The sequence below is a fragment of the Rhipicephalus sanguineus genome, chromosome 1, assembly GCF_013339695.2.
Source record: "Rhipicephalus sanguineus isolate Rsan-2018 chromosome 1, BIME_Rsan_1.4, whole genome shotgun sequence".
NCBI lineage: Eukaryota > Metazoa > Arthropoda > Arachnida > Ixodida > Ixodidae > Rhipicephalus > Rhipicephalus sanguineus.
In genome coordinates this window covers 84,139,171-84,156,257 of record NC_051176.1, presented here as the reverse complement: position 1 = coordinate 84,156,257, position 17,087 = coordinate 84,139,171, and positions in this window count along the sequence as shown.

The following is a 17,087-nucleotide window of genomic DNA, read 5'->3' as shown; positions in this document are numbered from 1 at the left end:
CAATGATTCAGAGACAGGGAAACAGTTTGCATCCCGCTTGTCAGGTTATCTCGACCGATGGATCGAGATGTCAGGTACGGAAAAATCGTACGAAGAAATCAAAGCTCTAATGGTGAAAGAGCAGTTTTTGTCCTGCTGCCACCCGAAGTTGGCCATATTCCTAAAGGAGCGGAGGCTTAAGACAGTGGAGGAATTGACGGACTTCTCTGACCAGTTTATGGAAGCACAGGGCCTGAGAAACCTGGGAAGAGTGAAAGAAGAGGCTCCTAAATTGCTGGGCACCGATACGACGAAGCAGAGAGCGCAGGAAAATACGCACAGACCGGCTCCTAGATGCTTTATTTGTAACAGAACAGGACACCCTATGGCAGATTGTCGGTTTGGAGGAGCAACGGCGAAGGCCCAGCTCGTTTGCCAGAATTGCAATAGAAGGGGTCACAGTACCGAAGACTGCAGGGTTAGGACCCAAGAAAAGGCTGCATGCGTCGTGAGCCCTAGGCAGGAATGGATGGCAGGCAATGACGTCACAAATGCGGATAAAACTGAAGGTGACCCGATCAAAGGAAACGAAGTGGCAAAGCCAGTGATCGGCTGTGGACTCAGCATGCCAGTGGTAGACGGAGATATTCGCGGGGAGCGTGTCTCAGTTTTGAGGGACAGCGGAACGAATACCGTCCTTGTAAAAAGAAGTCTCGTCAAGGATGAAGAGCTCACAGGTGAGCAAACGCCGGTGACGCTGGTTGACGGTACCGTGAGGTGGCTGCCCGAAGCCATCATAAGCGTGTCTACACCGTACTATTCAGGAGCAGTGGCGGCGAAGTGCGTGGAAGAGCCCTTGTACGACTTAATTCTTGGAAATATCCCTAGCGTAAGACAGGTAGATGACCCAGTTCCGGAATGGAGGGCGACATACGAAACCGGACAAAATACGCGGAGATGCGGGCAACCGGAAGAAACGCAGGAGCGGCCCCCTCAAGAAAACCCGAAGGAGGGAAAAAGTAAGGAGACAATAGAGGTTAAGGAGCTGGAAATAAGCAACCCCTTGGTTTCATCGGCGGTGCAAACTAGAGCGGCCACTGCGAACAGAGAAAAAACACCGAAGCTGAAGGTGCCGGCGGCGGATGCGCTGAAAGTTACACCTGCGGAGGTAGCAAAACAGCAGAAAGAGGACGGATCACTCGCCGACTGTTTCAAAACGGTGGGGGAAGTTCAGAAGAGGAAGAGGGGTCGAACAACGTTTGAGTACCTCATTCGAGATAACTTGTTGTACAGAAAGTGCACTTTTTGCACAGGGAGAGAAATTCTGCAACTTGTTGTACCGGAGGGTTTGAGAGCCGCTGTGATGAGTCTCGGGCATGACGCAGTCATGGCTGGACCCCAAGGTGCGAAAAGTACAACGACCAGGATAACAGAAGAATTTTTCTGGCCTGGCGTGCAGAGCAACGTAAAACGTTACGTCAAATCTTGCGACATATGTCAACGAACTATACCGAAAGGACGAGTGGGGAAAGCGCCCCTCGGAAGCATGCCCACCATCGAACTCCCATTCCAGAGAGTAGCGATCGATGTCATCGGACCCATCTCCCCGTCATCGAGGAAAGGCAACCGCTACGTACTAACTTTGGTGGATATGGCCACTAGATACCCGGATGCCGTGGCTCTGAAGATTATCAATACTGTGGAGATTGCAGAGGCACTGCTGGAGATGTTCGCTCGGTATGGAGTTCCGAAGGAGATACTCAGCGACCGAGGGTCGAACTTTACATCAGACCTAATGAGGGAAATCAACCGGCTGATGTCCATTCAGCAACTGCTAACCACGCCTTACCACCCCATGTGTAACGGTTTGGTAGAAAGATTCAATGGGACTATTAAGCATATGGTGAAGAAGATGTGTCAAGAAAGGCCCGCTGATTGGGACAGGTACCTACCTGCACTGTTATTTGCCTATCGAGAGGTCCCACAATCAAGCTTAGGATTGTCACCGTTCGAGATGTTATACGGCAGAACCGTGAGAGGGCCACTAGCCATTCTTCACGAACTTTGAACCAACCAAGAGCTCGAAGCTGAACTGAAGACAACGTATATGCCTATGTGCTGGAACTTCGAGAGAGATTAGAGGAGACCTGCAAGATGGCGCATGAGAATCTGGATAAAGCCCGCGAAAAGTACAAGAAATTCTACGACCGCAAGGCGGTAGACAGACAGCTTAAGCCAGGAGAAAGAGCGCTTATCTTACTCCCAAGTGACAGAAATAAGCTGACCATGCAATGGAAAGGACCATTTCCGGTGACACGGAAGAAAAATGACGTCGACTACGAGCTACAGTTAAATGGAAACAAAAAGATTTTTCACATAAACATGCTGAAGAAATACGAAGAGAGAAGCCCCCCTAACAATCAGAAAATTGCCTGTATGGTGAGCAGCGAATGGAAGAGCCGCCCGTCTTACTTGCACCGAACGTGAGCAAGGAGTTTGTCCTGCGTACGGACGCCTCAGACAACGCTCTAGGAGCTGTACTTATGCAGGAAGAGAAGGGAATGCTGCATCCAGTTTTCTATGCAAGCAAAAAACTGAACGCATGCGAGAGAAACTACTCCACCATAGAGAAAGAATGCTTGGCTCTCGTGTGGGCCATTAAAAGATTTCACATATATCTGTACGGCACGCACTTCACTGTGCAAACCGATCATCAGCCGCTACAGTATTTAGCAAAGAGCAAATTGTCAAATAGCCGCCTGATGAGATGGAGCTTGGTACTCCAGGAGTACGAATTTCACATCCAGTATATCAAAGGCAAGGAAAACATAGGAGCTGACTTCATGAGCAGGCTAGCCTAAACTGCTCAGCGTCTTTCTTTTTGTCATTTTTGTGTTTTGTGAGTGAATATCTATGCTTAGGGGAGCAATGTGTAATTTGAGTGATGTTCCATGTTTGAAGTGTTGCTGCATATGCATTGTATTAGTTGTATTGGCAGTGAGCAGTTTTTCCTCGCGGTAAAACTCTTAAGAGGGGGGGATATTGTCATGAGTGTGCATATTCAAATGGACTTCGTTGAACAACCAAATGCCAAGTGAATTTGCGCCAAAAGAAGACGTCGCCAGACAGTGCGAATTTGAAGCCGCCCCCGTGAGCGGGCCCCCCGTATCTTACAGCAGAACGTGAAGTTGCCCCCTGCGCGGGCCCCACGGTCCCGGCGCCGCGCAAAGTTCAATGTAAACACCGTGCGCACCGGCGCGGCAAGAGGAAAGGCTCCTCTCCCACAATTGACCCCAAGGAATCTCGGGAGAGGGATTTCGACGAAGACGACCTAGAGCTCGGGGCAGTCGAACCTTGGCTTGGGCGAAAGTAAGACGTACGCGACTCGAGCTGGACAGAACCAACATCGGCTACGCTCCGGTCCCTGGTTTTAAGTCGTTCCCCCGACTATGCTACGAGGGCTCCAGCAAGTGTCAAGTGCAACACCGGACGCCAACTGCCACCAAAGAAGTAAATTCGGACTTTATCGTCTTTTACGTGCAGAAGCGAAATTAGTTTGTGATTTGGACTCTTACTTAGCGATGTTGAATATCGAATAAGCCATTAGCGATGTAATATTGATGACAGTACCTTTTGTGTGTATTCTATTTTTTATGTATGTTCGAAAAGTAAATAGCCGAAGCGAAAAGTGTACATGTGCATCCCTCTGGTTTCCTTCACTTTACTGACGGTGACGACAGAGACACTGCGTGCCAGTGAATAATTGTAACGGCGGCTCGAACAAACCGCGACAGGAGCCTGGCGTTGTGAAGGCGTTGAATTTATTGGCAAATAATAAAAACACGAATATACTTAGTGACTTATTGAACAGTTTCCAGATTTGGCAAAAGATACAGATGGAGAAGAAAAATCGGGTTCTGGCACTCTTCTTACATTACGCTTGAAACATATTATTTTTAATTACTTAAGCGGTTAGGCTACAATTGGAACAGATCATTCGCACCGTAATTTAACAAAACCGCTTGAGGGTGCATCCAGATGAGAACGAACACGAGGTCCCGGTCATCATTTCCGATTTTGATGAAATTTACTCCATGCGCTAGTTTGAGACCCAGAACAATGATTTCGAGGTTAGTTTCACGAAAACAAATTGTTCTCCAAAAAAAGTATAGAAATTTTGGCCACAAAAACACTCTTCAGCCAATTTGGCAATTTCTGACCATTGAGCGCACTTAGCGAGAAAAGGATGCGCTTATTAATCGAAATACTTATTCACATCAAATAATATGTAAAATTCAATCTTATGAGTATTTTATTTCCTTTCGCTCTGAATGTTACACTTAACGTGCCCTTGTAGTAAGAGACAACCCTTTACGACGTCACCTATGAAGAACTGTCTGTAAATGCGTCAAATCGATACAACTTTATTTTAGGGCCCTCCATATTCTATTGCAACAAAAATAATGTGATAATTACTCCCAATTAAAGTGTAATTAAGTATCTATTGTGAAGTCATTCATGCCCTGTTTTTTCATAAATAGAATCAAATCTCAGGCTAGAAATATAGTGCGAATTCGTTTTCGGTTGTGTCAATTTTAAGCAAAAAGAAAAATACTTTAGACGTGGCTCGCGGAAAGCGGCATGTCGAACGACTCGTCGAACGTGGTAGTGCCTTCAGCAAAGCAATCGTATGCAACAGTACACTGCAAAATGAAGTTAAATGAAGACAAATTTGTTGTGCAGGAGGTTCAATGCATCCAAAGCTCAATGTATCTGCCTCTTAGCCACTAGTCGACACTACTAACAAAAACAAGTGGTGTGCACAATTGTGTACATAGCGGGTCAACGGGTTAATGGAATTATTTTGAGCCATTTAAAGAGAAGTAACCAGAGTAACATTGTTAGGGCCCAAATGTCATTATCGTATTGCAACTAATGTCGTACTAGCGTCCAATACAGTAGTACAGCTATAGTGATGATCCGGGACTCATAGCTTATTCGGCTTTCAGGCTCTGGCTTTACTGTTAGTATTCTTATTCATTAGCTATATATGGAATTCCCGGTCTCCAATTCGTGCTTTTTTGTTTGTGTGTGGGTAAACACCCCCATTGTCCCTCCACTTGACTAGACTTATCGAGGAACGCCCATTGGTGAGCGATGCGCTAGGTGTATATATATATATATATATATATATATATATATATATATATATATATATATATATATATATATATATATATATATATATATATATATATATGTGACAACAGGCAGAGAACGAAGCCTCCGGATATACAACGACGTAATAGGTGTTGTAGAGCACTACGTTTCCTTGGGATCCAGAACAGGCGCATATGGTAGCTCTAGAAAAGAAATACGGCCAATAATAGTATAGTAGGAAACAAACGGGCGAACCTTCAAAGGTTATGAAAGACAGTTGGCGTCAGCCTCAAAACCAAAATTCGTCTTGCTAGCGCCCTGCTAGTTGCCGTGGTAATGAGTGGGTGCGAATCGTCGACCTTGCGGGAATATGAAAGAAAAATAAGCTACATTATATTATCCGGTAGGGCTACTGCGCAGAGTTTTGAGAATTCCGTGGACTTCCAAGCGATCAAATATCTCTGTAATAAAACAACAATCCTGAATGTTTTTTTGAACCAACGATAATTAAACTACACCTTGATTATTTTGGCCATAATTAGGGCTCCGTGTTTTCGGTTAACTAAGAAAAATTGCGATAAACATTCACCGGGAAAATTTTTGACAATTCGTATTTATCCGGCAAACTCCGATTTTAAAAGGACACTTTCACCGTTCAAAGGGCATTTTCAATGCTGAGAATCATCAAGCAAAAATAGCGCACCTCCATCAGCGGCAACAGCATTGTACAATATGCTTGCGTCTATAAAACAAGCTTTAAAGGGACCCTGCAACACTTTTTGAGCATGGTCAAAAAGCCCTGCCGATCGGTCGTCGAGGCTCCGGAGCACACGGGGCCTGGAATTTATAATAAATTCTCAGTCAGCTGAAAATCGCTCCCTCTTCTCTCGACAAATGATGTACTAGTCCGCAAACTATTGCGTGATTGTCCACAGTTCCACCATTGGCTGATGCTATAATCAGGAAAACACCCTCATTATTACTTTCGTTGTTCATTTTGAGTTCAATAAGTAGATAATATGTATATTTATATTGTGTTATGCCATTAAAACACCGAACAAACATTAATATTAGCACTTCTGGTCGCACCGACAGCTCGTCTGCTCGTAGTTGCGTGGTTGCGTTTTCTTCACCATGAGCAGTGCCGAAATCCTTATTTCTGTGCTTTTGACGATCGCCGGTTGCCGTTGAGAGTGGCAGCCGTTCGAGTGTTGCCTCGTCAGCTGGGAATTGCATCGTCGGCACGTTCTCACGACCGACCGAGGCAGGGGTGCAGCATTTCTCCGATAACAATGCTGGCGCCGGCTAGTTTAGGATACCTGTGTTCGCTGTATGGCGAGAGTCCCGTTCACTGTCTGTTCAGTATGTCATTGAGCCGTACATCGGTGTCTCCTCTCCGTAGTCTCACGTTCCCGAGAAACCGCGGCACAGCAACCAAGCAGACTCGCATTTCGCGGTAGCTGCAGACAACCAGGGGATGGGTCCACGACGGCCCGATGTCCCACGATCTTTGCTCCTAGTCTTTAGTTCTTTGTTGTCAGCGCGCACTCGCTGCGCGCCCGCATTCGAAGAAAAAACAGCATTGAAGTGCCCCCCCCCCTCCCACACACCAGCTAAAACGCTGTCAATCCAGTACCTCCACTGGGAGAAATGCGCACGCATGCAGCGTTGCCGTGTTGAATACGATTCAAGCGCCAGCAGTGCGACATTTGCTGCTCAGAGTTTTTGTCATACAGATACACTGTGCGTTTAACATGTCCGGGTAAAAACGCAAACGATGTGATGTTGCTGGCTTCGAAGGCGACAGTAGTGAAATGCATCGGGTTCCTGAAGATGCCCAGCGTCGGCAAACGGGGTTACGGTGCATTGGTTTGCCAGTTTCAGAAAAGCACGCATGGCTAATCGTATGTGGACAGTATTTTTCTGTCGATGATTATACTCTAAACCCGGCCGTGATGCAAGCCATGGCGTTCCAAGCCGGACGCGCACGTCTGAACACGGATGTAGTACCGAGCTTATTTCTGCCGACCATTCCGGTAAGTGTACATGATGCAGTGGAGCACTCCATAGATACAGCAGGTGCTGTTGCTTTTCTCCAATCAAACGGTGATGCATTTCATACAGAATACTGTGATGGATGCGATTCGACTGTCATAGTACATACCCAGTTAAAATATTTGGGTGTGAAGTATGACAGATGAAGCACATCCACAGGAGTTTTCGACGCGACATGCACGGCACATAATTGCTACAATGTAATATTAAACTGCTGCACCAGTGTACTCCACAAAATAAAATTTAAGATTATCGATACATACACACAGCTCCTTTTAACGTCCGAATTGTGTGCATAAGAGGCCAGTGTAACCTGTCCTAAAGAGTGTCGTTATGGTGCATTTCACTTATTACTTTCGACACAAACGAAAGCACTTTCATTCAACACTTCTTAATTTACCTGCAATCTTGTCTTCGCGCAATCTTCAGGCAACAGTCACGTGTGTGTCACCTAGGCGTTGCATGTTACCAAAATAGTGCTACGACTATGTTTGGCATTCAGAAAATCTTTTAAGTGTAGATTTGATTTTACTACTTCAGCCCCATGCCACGGATGCTCAGTCATCACAGGGGGCTGCAACATCAGCTGCAAGAAGTAGCAGTTTCATGGATGTTCCTCCAGTAAGTCATATTCCTTTTTAAAAGCAGCGGGGTTGCTATAGGTAGAGTAACGCACCCATTCTCAATGCAATACCTTTCAAATTCCTTTTGCTGTCAACCTATTTGATTGAGCCACCTATCGATTACCATTAGGTTGTTCAAAGTTCATGATGCATGAATATACTGACTTCAATACAACAGTTTTTTCTCATATCACATTATAGTGTAGCACCTGCATTGCTTTTTGTTTATCTTTTTGTGTTATGCCTTCTTAGAAGTTCACCTAAGGAATATAGCACAGTTGTACTACTTCAGCTTGATTATAGTATGGTTTTCCTGTTTACTGTGTAATCGTGCTGATTTTGAAAACTTCCAGAAAAAAAAAAGAACCGCTGCACTTCAACTCACTCATTTGAACATATAGTCAAGTTTATTAAACAGTTCAGTTGAGTTACATGGTTTGTGTATCACAGCAGGAGGTCCCAATGTTTCAGAGAAACTGACGGGGGACCTCCTATGGCTACATGAGTGGGGTAATTACAAAAAAAGATGGTTGATCCCTCCGCCATAGGAATCGGAATAACACGAAAGTAAAGCGTGCCCTTACATAAGTAACTGAATGTTTACTGTACGTTGATATAAGAGAGTTCGTACAATGTAAATTGACATCTGGCAACTATAGCACCGTTTAACGTGGATGCACCCACTTTGATGATTGGTGGTACATCTCCATCCCGACTACTAACGTCCATGTTAAATGATTAAACAAACCCTTGTGGTAGCTGTAGTAGTTAACGGTGAAAGCGTAATCAGAGAACGAGGAGTGATAGCCAGAAGAGCGTCGCATATTGGACTAGAACTTGGTCGCCATCCCACGGCATGTTAAAATGTGATTGAACACCACGGCCGGACTAGAGGGAAACGCAAAGCACGTCGTGCTGCCCCGGTAGCCCGGCCGCGATTTTTCTTGGGGCGAGCGCGTGAGCGGGGAACGCAGGCGCGCGTCGCAGAGCTATTTTTGGTTTGGATTAGCGTGATGCTATGAGCGAGGCCAACGCTTTTACTATAGTGCCTAGAATACTTTTACGACGCTTGCGCTAAGGTCGCCACCTCGCGGTATGTTAAGGCCTTGACAAAATGGAACTTCTATTGAAAATGCGCCGAATGGGACGGACGTGTAACGCGTTGCAGGTGCTAATCATGGAGGCCATGGTAATGAAGAATTGCTTCACTTGACTGCTCCCAGAGGGCAACACCACCCCGCTGACCGGCAAAGTCCCTTTAGCCGACCGGGAGAGTAGTAGATATAAAAGGCGCGTTTGTAAAGCCTGTACAGACTGTGACCGTGGCGCAGTGGATAGCGTGCCCGGCCTCTGTTGCTGCGGACCGAGCGATCATGGGTTCGATGCTCTTTGATGGAACTTTTTTCTTTGACATCTCATGGTGTAAATTTTTTCGACGACATTTCCGTGACGGAAATACGTCACTGAAATCTTGGTGGACCCCGGCATAAAACACTTTCGTGTTAAAATACAGCAACAGTATACGGACGTGCGAGTAATAATAGGCTTGATTAACAATAAAAATACGAGCAATACATAACATAAGGGCAGTACTCACTATTAAAAAATCACAGCATATCCACGGGGTGAATGATGATGATTGGGGCGAAGCTCCGGAGGGAATCATCGGTAAACCGTGAAACTCTTCCGTAAAATTCGCCCAGTACATCATGTAAGGAGTGTGAAACACTGTGTATATATTAAACATCAAATTTTTATTGTATTGTTGGTTTACGTGGTCCCTTCATTATCACCGCTTTGTGATCGGTGAAATGCAGGGGAAGTGTCCGCTCCCGAGCGAAAGAGAAAGCGCGCCAAGAGCGACCGCTTTCCCCGCTCGCCCTGTGAGAATTAACGGCAAGGCTAGAGGGAAGAGACGACGCGCGTAGCGTTCCTCTTCGCGTTCCACGACGCGAGGTCGGTAGCATGCCCAACGAAAACCAACGGAACGCGATCGTGCAAGTGCTCCGGCTTCGCAAACAATGCATGGCTTTTGCTGCACATAAAGCGTGTACATATTCCCCTTGCCGCCGTTCTCGTGCCGCCTCGGCCTCGCGCTCTCGTACGGCAGGGTCCTCGCGCCGTTGCCGTTCCGCTTGGGCCTCTCGTTCTCGAACTCTGGGATCTTGGCGGCGTCGTCGCGCAGCCAGACGACACGCTTCGGCCTCCCGCTCTCGTACAACAGGATCTTGGCGGCGGCGTCGCGCAGCTTCAAGACGCGCTTATGACAGCGCCATCTCGCATCTTTCATCGTCAGCTACAAGAAAACCATACCGCCATCTAGTGTTGTTATATGCAATTTTACTCCTATACTCACAACGCCATCTATTGTAACATTCATAAACTAGTATACTCACAGCGCCATCTACTGAGCAATTCATAAACTAGAGGTGGCTACATACTACTATAGAGGAGGGAACGACCCACACCCTAAGGAGCTTCGCCCCTAAAAAATAAGATGAAAATAATCAAAAGCAAGTGATGAAACAGAAATATGTAGCAGGAGTCTTTCCCTAAGCTGTTGATGATGTGCAGATTTCTAAAACTCACAGGAGCTGTAAGTACACTTGGATGTAATTCAGCTTGGTTACCTAGACAGGCTGCGAAATGAAGGCTCATATTTAGATAAATGTGGTCAAGCTTGCGGACAAAAAGGAAGGCAACTTTCATTCACGCCTTGTTGATTTACCAAACATCTCGTCTTCACACAATCCTCGGGCAACAGTGAAGTGTGCATCAACGTGGAGGTTGCATGTTACTAAAATAACGTGACTACGCTTGGCATTTGTCAAATCTTTAAGCACAGATATTTTACTACAGCCACATGCCATGGATGTTCAGTCATCACAGGGGGCTGCAACTTCAGCTGTGTCAAGCAACAGCTCCGTGGATATTCCTCCAGTAAGCTATAATTCTGTGTCATTCGTCACAGTCGTCACTCATTGGTAGCAAAAAAAGAAGTCAAATGTTGTCGGCACTTTTTTTTCCATTTTCACATTGTAGCGATGACAAAAGATGAAAGAAAGAGCAAAAGTATTAGCAGAAAGTGTAGTTATTTATTTAAAAAAGTTTTTGCTGTGCCGCTTTTCCCCCTAAAAGCTTTTTTTTTTCATGTACTGCACTGCATTTCAGTGTCGTTATACATATAAGAATGTATAACATCACTTGTGCTGAGCACAAAACATGATTAAGCAAGATTTCCGATGGGGAATCTCAAGCACATGGAATTGGCATGTCTTGCATTGAGCCAAAGATTAGGAATAATGACAATGTGGCAGACACCTGTGGTCATTACAAAGAAAAAGGATGTATGCATGAAAGTTTCCCCTTTTCTAAGCATTACAAAGGTGTTGCAAGCACTACTTGTAAGCATGCCAGACACATGATTATCGATACCAATTGCTAGGTCCCTTTGCAGGGAAAATATCACCTCTGAAGCATTGTTCATTGAGCAGATGAAATTACTGTACACATTTTCGTAAATCCTTTTCAGTAAATTCAAATGCCCACTATTTGCAGACCACCGTTTGCCACTGCAGCTGACACCATCCTGCAAGAGTCTCTGTGGCCACACAGTGCTCGCTTGGCAGGGAAGCAGCAAGAGATATTGGTGAGCATCCATTTATTTTGCTTAATAATGCTACCCTCTGCCAGGAAATTCAAATTATGGCTAACATGCTAGGATTACGTGATAATTCCAGGCAGGCAGAACATTGTTATAATTGCGACCAGTACCATCAGGCAGAATAATATTTATTTACAAGTGTACAGGCTCAGCTAGACATCAAGCTTCACGTTGCCAAAGGAACACAAACAGAACCACCTATGCCGTCCGATAAGGGAATGCTTGTTGATGAGGAGGATGCACCAGAACGTCAAAGCGACACCAGCTACCATGAGTCCTTCGACTACAGCATTATCAGGTAACTACTATATGCAGTCATCGCGAGCAAAACATCTGCAGTTGCTGTGTATTATAAATTTCGCATAATAGAAAACTGCCTCATCAGTTATGGCTCACGAACAGAATGTATTGCAAGACAACCCTTTTTTGGGCATGAACAGCAAACATTGTGCAAAGCCTCTTGTGAACAGCTTGAAAATGCGATATCAGCGAGGCAGAATTTTGACATCTGATTACAATGTTGCACTTTTCATATGTTACGGTGCTTGCATTACGCAGTGAGCAAGCAGAAGAGGCTCCACACGAGGAGCGCAAGTTGCTCGTGTTAGCAACCTAAGGGAGCTGCTTGCTTTTTGCCGAGTGTGCCACAAGCGTTGCCGCAACGAATTCAAGGTGGTGGGGTCGATGTTGCATGTCACCAGTAGCTGCCCCCAGCTCACTGAGACATGGCAGAGCCAGCCACTAGTCGGCAACAAGCCAGCTGGAAATGTGTTACTGGCTGCTGCCATATTGTTCTCTGTCTGCACTGTGGCTACGTTTCTGCGAGCACTGAAGTCCATCAACGTGCAGACAGTCCATGAGAGGACCTTCTTCAGCTACCAGAGAGGCTACTTCCTACCAGCCATCAAAAAGGTGCATTTTTATAGCACGTCAAACTTAAACCACCCACACTCTGTTAATAACGACAACAATGACAAATACTATACAATTTCCCTAATAACCTGATAAAATGCTTTCAATACCAGCACTATGAACAGGAAAAACACAAACGATGAAGCATTTTTACTTCTCCATGCTGTGGACTGATGCTCCATTTAACTTCAATACGAACCAACTAGCCCAAACTCCAAACTTTAGTGTGCAGCTTAACTAAACCTTGAGAGATTAGCATTCAGAAACACTCATATGTGTGAAACAGTGTGTTTCAAGCAGTGATATCACGTCGATGTGACAGCACACTGTAAATGTTCTTTAAAATTCAATGTGCTGCATCACTGAGCAAGTGAACTGCAGGAGCGGCAAGTGCAATGTCACACTCACTCTTCTCCTTTTCTTAGAAATTTTGAGAGTGAATGATATTTTACCCCCACCAATCATAAATTTTCTAGTAATTTTAGGACCATAAAAACAATCCACTCAAGCAAAATGGCTTGTAGTAAAATCATGTCATAGGGCCCTTTTGTTAATAAGCCAGTAGCAATAATCAAGGTGTCATAGAAAGCCCTTTAAGCAGTCTTGCGTTTTCAAGCTGAGCCATGTTCTAGTGCTGTTTGCTTCCAAATGATGTGCCAACTAGCTCACCTAGTCATAATGTCACAGAAGATGAGGTAACGAGTGAATACACAAACAAAATATATTCTGCATGATACAAACTGTGGCAATAAGGAACTTTAATTACAGCACAATTTCGACAACTTTGCAGACACATAGGTTATCAACCAATAACATATTATCTTATACAGACTAAGGAAGAAATGTATGCCATAAAACATATGTGATGTCGCAATAATGATGAACTTGAGCTCAGAAGAAGAGGTGTTCTACAAAAAATAAACTGTGCATCAGCCTTCCGGTATATTAAAATGTTTACAAAGCTGTAATATCACATAAATGCCTCACGCAGAGCAGCTCAAATGTCCCTCTGTATTTGCACTTGTGCTTTTCCTGCATACCAACCTTTAATAAAACATAACAATAATGCCTATATGGAATGTGGGCATCGAGCGCATTCCGTTTAGGCACCCTCCACCATAAAGTGGGAAACAATAAAGATTATGCGCTGTACATAAGTACGACGAGAGATCCCAGTAATTGAATCTATAAAAAATGTGTGGTTATAGCCCCAGCAATTAAAAATCTCTGAAGTCTGATAGAACTGTCAGGGGTGAATTAACGTAAAATATAATCATGATGATACAGTACGTATATCGACTGTTACTTGCGTAGGTAGCTTCCACGGCATCTGCTACGAGGTCTGTGATTATTCATGGTCTCACACTAATGCATTTACTCCTGTGTCCAGCTTTTTCAGACGCGCCAAGACCAGCTGTTGAGGGACCTGCCTGAGGATGGTTTAGAGATTGCGGGAGACGGCCGGTGCGACTCGCCAGGGTACAGTGCAAAGTATTGCACGTATACTGTCCTGGCGACGGAGGTCGGCCAGATCCTGCATTATGAGCAAATAAGTGTAGGAGAGGTGAGCAAGTAAAAGAAGCTAGATGTAGCCCACTGTAACTATAATTAATTTCATGCAGTCAGCGGTACCAAGCAGCTCCGCAATGGAAAAAGGCCTGGCACTGTGCCTCGAAAAGCTGGAACATTATGGAGTTGCTGTGCGGTCCCTAACAGGAGAGGGGGGGTGAAATTTTCTGCGGGAAGTAGTAGTTTGCTTTGGACAGTGATAGCAACTTCGCTGAGCTTCTTTCATAACTGCATTTAATGATGCCATAAACACGAACTGGTTGTTCCCACAACCACCATGTTGTTTCACTTATACCCCTGTCACACGGACAGCATTAACCGCGGTTTAGCTGACTAAAGTTACGGCTAACCACAGTTAGGGGTTAGCCGGCAGGAGTGCACGGCAGAAGTAATCGCAGTTAGTCTCCTAACCATAGTTATCGCAAACCGAGACTAGGTAAGCATGGTGTACTCTCACAAACCGAGAAGCTGACAAGATGGCAAACATCCTGCTCACCAGCCATGAACCGGAAGTTAATTGGCATGTTCACGTTGTTTGAGGATTTTCATGGAACCCAACTCGAGTTGACGAACAGTCAGACACAACTTAAGGAAAGCAAGGTTCATCGTAGAACGGCGAGCAGAAATGATCATTCCGCCCTCGCGGGTTTAGCGAGAGAGTGCAGCCCTACCGCAACACTTTTCTTGAGGGGAATTACTTTTCGCGTTGCTCGTGTCTAGCCACATCATAGAGCCGCAAGCACTGAATATGTAGTCTTAAAGTGGAATGATTCAATACACTGTCGCGGAGGTGTAGAATGGCTGTGTTGTACCACGAAATTCCCCGAAAGTGTACCCACACTTCTTGCTTAGCATATGATCAGCTCGTGGTTTCATCGTCTTGCTCAACTGAGTAACTGAGCCCGTGTAACCATGGCAAAAGCATCCGTGTTAACAGTGGTTAATCCTGTAAACCGCACTTAAGCATAACATGAGTTAAAGCTGTCCGTGTGGCACACGTATTATTTGGCCTTACGGTGTTTTCGGAGTATTTATGTATCTGAATACATCGTTCACTTTAAACTTTCACACTTGTGTACATACTTTTAACAGACCGCCACCCAGCCATCCGGACTTACTGCCGCATAAAGAAGCCTGGCATGCCACATTACTTCGAAGTTTGGCACATAAATAAAGGTGTGTAAAGCGCTTCTTCCTTAGAAACCATTTGCACAACCAGAGCGGGGTTCAACTCGCCCACCCCCTGAAAGTTTTTCAATTTTTCATTTGCATAAATACACACAAAAACACATGCACGACCATACATAAAGCACATGTTACCCATCCTTACGCTCTAAAACATTTCTGGCTACACTCCTGTTTGAAACAGTTGTGCAGGGTTTTGATGACTATATGTGCTAATGCCGCTGCAACTAAACATTAGCCCTCATTCGCAGCCACACTGAGTTGTTCAAATAGCAGAAATATGCTTCCTTCAAGAAATATGCGACAACATTGCCATCCACCAAATTCTACCGAGAGAGTTCAAGGAAATTCACATACACTTCTAGGGAGCAATGCTTTGTAGTTGCTGGATAGCAATTTCTCTTTGAATCCCCTCCCACATTGTGCGGGGTTTCACGGAACTGATTTTTCCTATTCAGTTGTCAATTCACGATCTCGCTTCCAACTGCAAGCCCTACAGTTTCTCATTCGGTACAGCAACTGCAATTCTTAAAGGTGTCGGACCTCTGTTTGAACCAAGAACAGGAGGAGTTATTCATAAACCCGGAAGCTTTGCTTTTCTTTCTCATAAATTCGTAGGGATCACCCAGTAGCTTTGTGCTACGAATGGCTGCATGCCAATTTTCTTTCATAGGTGACAACATATTTGCATGGGCTTTGTTTGCTGCTTAACGCTGACTGTATCACTTTTTTCACAGAGAATATCATGCAATGGCTTCTTGTTGCGTGGGCTCTGCTGTAATAACTCAATTTCACCTTGATTAGGCATACTGCTGGGCTAACATATTCCATTCCAACAACCGCTGCATTATTCCATTCGTAATGGAATAAGGCAGCAGATGTCTCAAGTAAAGATGGCACACATTACTAATGAGCGCAGTCCTTGTTTTCGTGTGCTTTCATATTTCATCATGCATATCATGCTGAACAGCAGAAAGCCTAAACAAAATGACTCAATACAAACCTGACATTTTCTAGATAGCATGTGCACAGAATCGAGGTAAAACCATAAAACTTTTGCATAAAAACTGATATCCTGATCAAGAACATAAAACTACGCCTACGAACAGGACACAGGAAAGAATTGGACAGGACAAGTGCAGACGAACAACCTGTTTATTTGAGCGACACTTCTTTTTCACAACACCAAATCGCATGCAAAACAGTCGTCCATAGCCCTACATACTAAGATAACATTCTAACAACCAAGAAAGTCAAGTTCTTTTTTGTACAGCTAGCTGTAAAGATGCCATACAAGCACACTTATCCGGCCCATCTCTTACTATATGCAAGAATTACATGATTTCATGCGGCTTTTTGCCTTTTGCACAGCTGATAATTTTGGTGTGCCTGAAAAGCGGCTTTCATTTTTCATTTTCTTTTATTTCACACAACTGGTAATGTCTAGGGAAGTGCACTGCATTGCGGTAACTGAAAGAGTTACAGTGCTCTTGAAGACTCTTATTAATTCAGCTTCCTGGCTGCCCAACATATACTAAACGGCGGGTGAGCGGAATCTCGTAGACAACATTCATTGTACAAGGCACATACTGAGTTCTGTGAAGGATTCCACAGCATGCTTTCTTTTAAAGTTTTGGTTGTTCATTAGTCAGCAGAGATGCGTCACCATGTAGGCTTTCAGGAAAAGTTCCGTGGCCAACAATGTGGCATATGTATATATTCGAGCATCGCACCTGTTCTCACTGAGACCTGCTTAGCCGAAGTTGACGTGTTGCTCTTACGTATCCTTACTGATGACCGAATTATGCTTGCGTTTAGGTACGTTGATGACTTTTCTATCGTTTTAAGTATTAATACTGATGAGATAACCTAGAAGTGGTTACCAGTAAACTTTTATAATCTTTCAAATTGACAGGGTCCCATTTGAATTTTACCTATGA